The sequence below is a fragment of the Phoenix dactylifera genome, chromosome 1 (assembly GCF_051530095.1).
Source record: "Phoenix dactylifera cultivar Ajwa chromosome 1, Ajwa_hap1_PhDact_Kaust_v1.1, whole genome shotgun sequence".
NCBI classification, from domain to species: domain Eukaryota; kingdom Viridiplantae; phylum Streptophyta; class Magnoliopsida; order Arecales; family Arecaceae; genus Phoenix; species Phoenix dactylifera.
Window position 1 is genome coordinate 46165681 of NC_143190.1, and position 7681 is coordinate 46173361.

Below are 7681 nucleotides of genomic sequence, written 5' to 3' on the forward strand. Positions count from 1 at the left end.
TAACGAACCATCCTTGAACCTTAAATTATTGTAAGTCTCAGATACCCAGAGTATAGATTATTTAAACATATCCAAAACAAGAGTTTTACACACACATAAAAAAAAAAAAAAAACTCAGAGAGACTTCCCAACTTTTTTTTTATTTATAAAGAATATATCTTGTTGTCCAATAATAATATAATATTTGTGAGGACCGTGCCTGCATGTATTTAGCCTTTATTCGTTGGATAGAACTTGAGTACTAATAGAAAAGTACGTGAGAATCCCGCAGACGTGTGTTTGCTGAGTAAATTTTAAGTATTTATATAGGACCAAGAAACTCAAATAATAGTTTCCGCCTAACTATTTTAGTAACATCCTAAATTGTTATAATTAAATCATATATTATGTTATATTATTTCTCGTTATATTGTATCATCTTATGCTGTTGTAATAGTACATTATAAATCGGTTAGATGCTTCTACGATATGCATCTCACCTTTTCTATTAAATATAGTACGTATCTAAATTTACAATCAGCAGCATCTTTGGGTTTCAGAAAAAATAGACTCGATATGACTTAATACTGCCCTCCCCTTGGTATAGAATTATATGCACAGCCCTATCTTTGTCTGGGTTGACGATGATTGCATTCAAAATCCCCTGGTTTAATAAATTGATAGCGGATGGGCAACCTGATATTAAATGGGGGCGACTTATGGGTGCAGCTTTCTACTCAATGCTCCCCATTCTGGAGCCGGCGACTTCCAACAACCAGCCATAATATAGATTGAAGCTCTAAGGCCCTGTTTGGGGGAGCTTTTGGAGGGCCAAAAAGCACTTTCTGGCCCTCCAAAAGTACTTTTAGGGAAAAAAGTGTATTTGGTAAAATTTCCAAGAAGCTGTTTCAGCTTTTGCGGAAAGCTGAAAACAGCTTTTTGGCAGAAGCTCAATTTTGGAGCTTTCCGAAAAGGCTGTTTTCAGCTTTGTCGGGAAGCTGTATTTTTGACCAAAATACCCCCATTTAAAAGTTACTTTTTCCTCCTCAATCCCACCGCCTCTTTCTCTCTCACCATCCCCCCCCTCTCTCTCTCCCTCTCTATCTCCTTCTCCTCAATGCCGTCGGCCCTCCTCTTTTTTTTTTTTTGGGGAGGCAGCCACCACGCCGGCCACCCATGGCCGCGCCCCCCAGCCCCCACCCGAGCCCCCCGCCGCTGCGACCCACCAAACAGCCGAAAAAAAAAGGAAGGGGAGGAAGGGGCCGCCATGGCCGCTGCCTCCCCGGCCGGCCCGCTGTCTCGGCCCCCTCCCGAGGCCCTCCCTCCCCCGCGGTCGCCGCGGCACGCCGTCTCGGCCCCCTCCGAGCCCCTCCTCCCCCGCGGTCGCCGCGGCACGCCGTCCCGGCCCTCTCCGGAGCCCCCCTCCCCCCGCGGTCGTCGGGGCCCGCCGTCCCGGCCCCCTCCCGAGCCCCCCTTCCCCCGCGGTCGCCGCGGCACGCCGTCCCGGCCCCCTCCCGAGCCCCCCTCCCCCCGCGGGCGTCGGGGCCCGCCGTCCCGGCCCCCTCCCGAGCCCCCCTCCCCCCGCGGCCGTCGGGGCCCGCCATCCCGACCCCCGTCCCGAGCCCCCCTCCTCCCGCGGCCGTCGGGGCCCGCCATCCCGACCCCCGTCCCGAGCCCCCCTCCTCCCGCGGCCGCCGCGGCCCGCCATCCCGACCCCCCTCCCGCGGCCCGGTCCCCCTTCCGGCGCCGCCGGCTTCGCGGGAGAAGAAGAAAGGAGAAGAAGGAAAGAGAGGAAGGAAGGAGAAGAAGAGAAGAAAAAAGAAAAGAAAAAAAAAGAAGAAAAGGAAAGAAAAAAAGAGAAGAAAAAAAAGAAAAATAAAGAAAAATAAATAAATAAATAAATATGTATATAAATGAACGAATAAATAAATAAATAAAATAATAAATAAATATATTTCAATGAAATAAAATAATAAATAAATAAATAAATAAAAATATTAGTAATTATTTAACCAATTTTTTCACCTAGTTAGAAAATTTGTTAGAGAAATAAATGGTCATCAAAAGAGTAAAAAATTAATTTATACTAATAATTATAATATTTTATACATTTATTATTGTATTATACTATAAATATAATATAATATAATATTATGTTATGTTAAATAATTTAATCTTATTTTAAATTATTATCCTATAGTATACAATGTTATAGTACTATATTATAATAATATTATGTTACATTACATTAATATTATACTATATCATATATTTATGTATTAATATATATTATATTTTATTATGCACTATTGTATAATACTAATAATATCCTTTATGGTCATTTTGTCATACAAAAGTACTTTCTTAGTTTGTTTACCAAACAAATGTTAAAGTGGCACAGCACTTTAGAAATGCAGTTACCAAACAGCAAACAGCTTTTTATAAAAGCTCTACTTCCAACAGCTCTACTTCTAACAGCTCTACTTCCAACAGCTCTACTGCCAACAGCTCCCCCAAACAGGGCCTAAGCCTGTAGTTCCTTGCCATCATTCCCAAGCTCAACCCAATCAAGGTAGGTTACTAAATTTTTTTCCCTCTTCCATGCTATTCTTCTCCTCCTCTATTAACTTTGTGTTCTCATGATTTGAAATTTAGCCAGAGTTTAAGTCGGGGTTTTAATGCTCAAATAGCACAGATAACTCATAGCACATTCTTTTTTTTTCCCTTTTTTGAAGTTGAGTAGTGTTATATGACATGAGTTGGGGAAGGTTTATGTTGTTTGGAATAGCTTTGTATCAATGTTGTGAGATCTTCAGGAGGGGGTGTGCAATTTAGGATAAGGCAAGTCATGCAGTCATCCTTGTATTTTTAGCCTGAGGGTTTAGGTTTGCTAGGCCAATTGGCTCCTATTCTCATTCCACTAATCAATGAAATAAGAGGTGGATTTTCCCCGTTTTTGCTTAAGAAAAACTTGGAGCATATGGGTCAGGAATTTGCTTCCATGTGGGTTTTGCTCTTATTCCCATACCTATATACCTACATATATACATATGTGTGTGTATAATTATTATTATATATATATGTATGTATGTATTTATTATATATGTATGTATGTATGTATGTATGTATTATATGCATGATCCTGAAAATTAGCATTTTATATACCTATACTATATTATTTGAATTTATAATCGAGCCTTCAAATTGACTCAATTCAGCTGACTTTCAAGTCTACTTGAGTTTTTGAACTCTCTCACACAGTGGTTTAATGACTTCATCTTTAATCCAATGGCCATCAAGATCTGTTCATATTTACTTGTACAGTTATAGATAAATAAACATAAAAAGTAAGTACCTTCGAATTTGATATTTTTAAAATCTCCAGTTTTCATAAGTTTTTATGAACTTTTAATGAATTCATTGAGTTTATAGATTTTTTTTTTTGCTTAATTGGATGATTCATACATATCTAGTACAAATGCATACAACAAAATCAGAAAACAACAAATTGCGGAGTGCTATAGGCAGCTCCCTTTTCCCACTCTATAGAGTGCATTCGAAGTGATCGGCTACATATAAAGCCACTCAGTCTGCGGCCCATTAGCCTCTTTAAAGACATGTCTGGCCTGAAACTCCACACCATTGACCATGTCCCATATATCACGTAATAAGAGATGGCACCTATGCACGGTGCTCTTCATAATCCGGCTAATCACTGTAGCCGAGTCCCGAGTTTATGAATTTTTAATGAATTCATTGGATTCTTTTTAAACTTTGAAATATTGCTCCGAGACAAATTGTTCGTGAAAACCAAGCAGGTGGCCATGCTTTGGACCTGGGATCGTGGCCCTTGATATGCCGTGTGGTTTAGCATCCACCAAAGGAGCCCTGGCATGGAAATGAGGGCCTTGTCAGCCCCAAGCCAATAGATGAATGTCATCGGTGGTCGGTTAGATTCAGGACCATGAGGGGCCAGCAATCCCTCACCCTCTTTTGCATGGCACCTGAAGGAGCTTAAAGGAGTGCACATCTTTCATAGTCAGCATAAGACAAATGATGTGGCAAATTGAATCGCCTTCTATACAGCGGAGCATTCTGAAGAATTTTTGTGGACCTTTATAACAGCTATTCTTTCCACGCTCCATAATATTTTATTTTTCAATTTTTTTAGATGCATTTATATTTGGATTGTATGATCCATTCACCTTATCAAACAAAAAAAAAAAAAACAAAGAAAAAAAAAGATGAATACTGCAATCCAACAAGCATTTTCTAATGCAAAAATAGCCCAAGAGAGAGCTTTGCAAAGCTTCATCTTACATCTTGCTTAAACATCCACCTAAGAATCATCTTTTTTGATCGAGTGTGAAGACACATACTCACACACATAAACAGCCACTAGTAATCATCTGTTTTGATTCGGCATCGACAAATGCCCTCGCTTGTACATGCATGCAGACCGCTATATAAAAAAAGGAATACTCCTGGGGTATACAAAATGCATTTGAAAAAGTAAATTTCACCTGACATCAAATGTATGTCCTATTTCCATGTTGTAATGGAGATTCAAAAATCTCATGAACTACCAAAACTGCAAGTAGTCATGCAAGGTCCGAGCAAATTATGTTCGATGTCATCGAATTTAATTCCCTTGCTTGCATGAGAAATGTTTCAGATTCATAGAAGAATCAACACAAACTTCACGCAAAAAAGAGCTGTGTCGATAAAAGCCATGTGTAGATTTTTTTTCTTTTTTTCTGTTGAGAAAGCAAAGAACATATGAGGTCTGACAGACCACTACACATTCATGGTAGAAAGCAAAAAGGTGCAGAATAAACATAACAGAACCCAGGGAACAAGAGGAACAAGAAATCATGAGAAGCCAGAATCCCTATAGCAAAACAAATGACACACAAACAGCACCAGAAACGGCCTTACAAACTCCTGGAAAAAGTCGCAACTATTAAACAGACTAAAACACAACCAGAGAGTTTTCAAAGTACTAACAACAGCAGAATAAGCATCTAAACGGCATAAGCAAGAGGTTTTCTCAAAGTACCCAGGACATCAAGAGGGGGCAGTCGCAGCTCCAATGCAAACATCCAAAAAAGCCTTCACCACAATAAGAACCCGATACATACAAAATATATCGGTTCAACAATAACTACCAACCTTGTCATGAAAACCTTCGCCAATTAAGAAGCGGCATCTTCAGGTGATTTAAACTGAGCACCAGCCACACTTCTAAACTTCATAAAGAACATAGCACTTGAGCCGCCTCTTGGAACCTCAGCTGAAAACACGCTCTGCAGGAACTTTTAGGCGAAGAGGAACCCAACAACAGCAACTTCCAAGTCATTTCCCCTGCAGCAACCTATTTTGGAAACACTACAATCAAGTCATTCTACTGATTTCTTCCCAGCTTCACCACTATCAGGTGCTGCATGGGTAGCCTTTCTTATTTTTTCTGTAATACCAACTCAATGAAAGACCATATTAGTGAAACCATTTCTCCATCTGTATTAGAGCCAGTTTGGAAAGTCCAGCAGCATTGGGCTAGATCTGCTGTTAGATCATGGATTACACGATCTATTTAGGTAAGGCCCATATCAACCCGATCTCTGTCCAGGTCAAATCCTGCGGGAGAAAAAAAAAAGACCTCCATATGTCAATCCAACAAGCCAATATATGGGATACAGGCCAAGCCTAGGACAGACCTTTAAAAAAAAAAAGGCCCAGGCAGGCCTAACAGTGGCAATTCCCCTAGGAAATCCAGCCTAAATGCCTAATTCTGCTGGACTTCCCAAACAGGCCCTGAGCTGTTCAGAATTTCCATTGGCAGCTTTTCCATATTAAAGATGGAGTAACCAACAACAAGCATGGTATCTCTCAAAACAAAGTACTAACAATCGAAAGAATGCTAATGATACGAAAAATATATGGCTGTGGTACTTCCATGAACAGTGCTCCCCAAAAAAGCAGAAAGTCCATACAGAGTTCCCATTAATAAGCAATTCAGATCCAAGCGGAATCATTGATGCCTTGTGAATGAAGTCCCAGTCAGTTACCTGACAGTTAATGGTATTATGTTAGTTCATATTGGAACATTTGGGGTCGATATAAATAAGTAATGCTGTTTTTCTACCTTTGTTTATATCAAAGTTAAGCTTGCGGGACGATGGCTGATGTTGACCCGGAAGAGCAGAATGCTGCACCAAAATAAAAGGATACCTTAACTAAAACAAGAAAAAAGAACAAAAACGTTCTATTTGTCGAATAACTCATACCATTGGTTCATCAAGATGATGTGGGGACAGGGAAACATTTGGAACACTACGAGGTTGAACCATCCAACCAACAAAATTGTTGGATTGTCCCTGCATGATTGGCATAGGAACACCAACAGAGCCCCTAGGAGTGCACCATGCTATGCTAGGATTTCTTACTGCTTGGGTTGCCATTGTATGGTCAAATATACCTTGTGAGGGTGTAAATGATTCCTGTAGCAGATTAACACTCAGTAAGTGAACTAGAGAGGTTATCAACTTGATTCGCTATGAAATTCGATAATATCAGTAAGTGGACAAAACCTGAGCAGGCATGACCACCTCTTGAGTAAAAGATGTGCATCCTGAGGGTTGCATTTGAATTGGGGTACAGCATGATGTTGTACCATTTGGAGGATAGGAAGGAACATTTGAGGACTCATTAACCATAGCTTGACCCAATACATCAGCTTTTCCTGCTTTCCAATATAAATTGAAATGCATGAAAAAAAATAAATTATGGAAAATATTACTTGGATTTTTTTTATTAGCAGTACATACTTGTCTTCGTCTTATTCTGTGATTGCTGGTTCTGGGTAATGATGTCAACTGAACTGGAAGTGGGTTGAATTTTCTTGTTCCGTTTCTGCTCAAGTCCTCCCTTAGGGCGCCCTTTGCAGCCTCGTCTTTTCTTACTTCCTTCTAATGCATTCCGCTGCATATCAGCAACGACAGTCACATCTTCCTCATCTGTCTGTCTACTCAATGGAGCAATACGCAACACATTTTCTAATCCCGACATCAGTTTATCGAGTTCGTTTTCAAATATTTGTAAGGCGTCCTCAGAAATTGCCTTATGGCATACCCGGGTATATTGCAGTGTCAGAGGTTCTTGACCATCAGTGTCAGCAATTGATCGATGTCTATCAGACATGGCCTCAACATTCGCATATTTTGTCCACCTCTTTAGTATATACCGAGTTGGGAGGCTAAGAATGCTCCGAAGGAGAAGAACCTTTAATGCATGCATGCATAAGATGCCAGTAGTCTCAAACTTTTTGCAGCTACAAGTGACCATGAAATTGGATGAGTTATATTCAACAATCCCATAACTGTGTTTTTCAGGAAGGGAAACTTTATAAACATCTACTGTCCCGTCAAAACCAACTTGTTCACAAAGACAAGAAAGCTGACTCTTGATCTCATCCTCAAATTCATTATATACCAGCCTTGTATATGATTCTGCTGCTTCATTCAACATGGGCATATCACCCAGCAAAACTGGTTTAGTTTGCCTTGATTTGTAATCTTCATAGAGTTCCTTCTCACAAAACCGAACCAGTAACTTTTGATACTGCTCTAAAAATTTGGAAAGTGGCAGCTTCCTGTTGAAATGCTTTTTAAAGTGATTCTTCATGCTCTCACTCCATTTCACT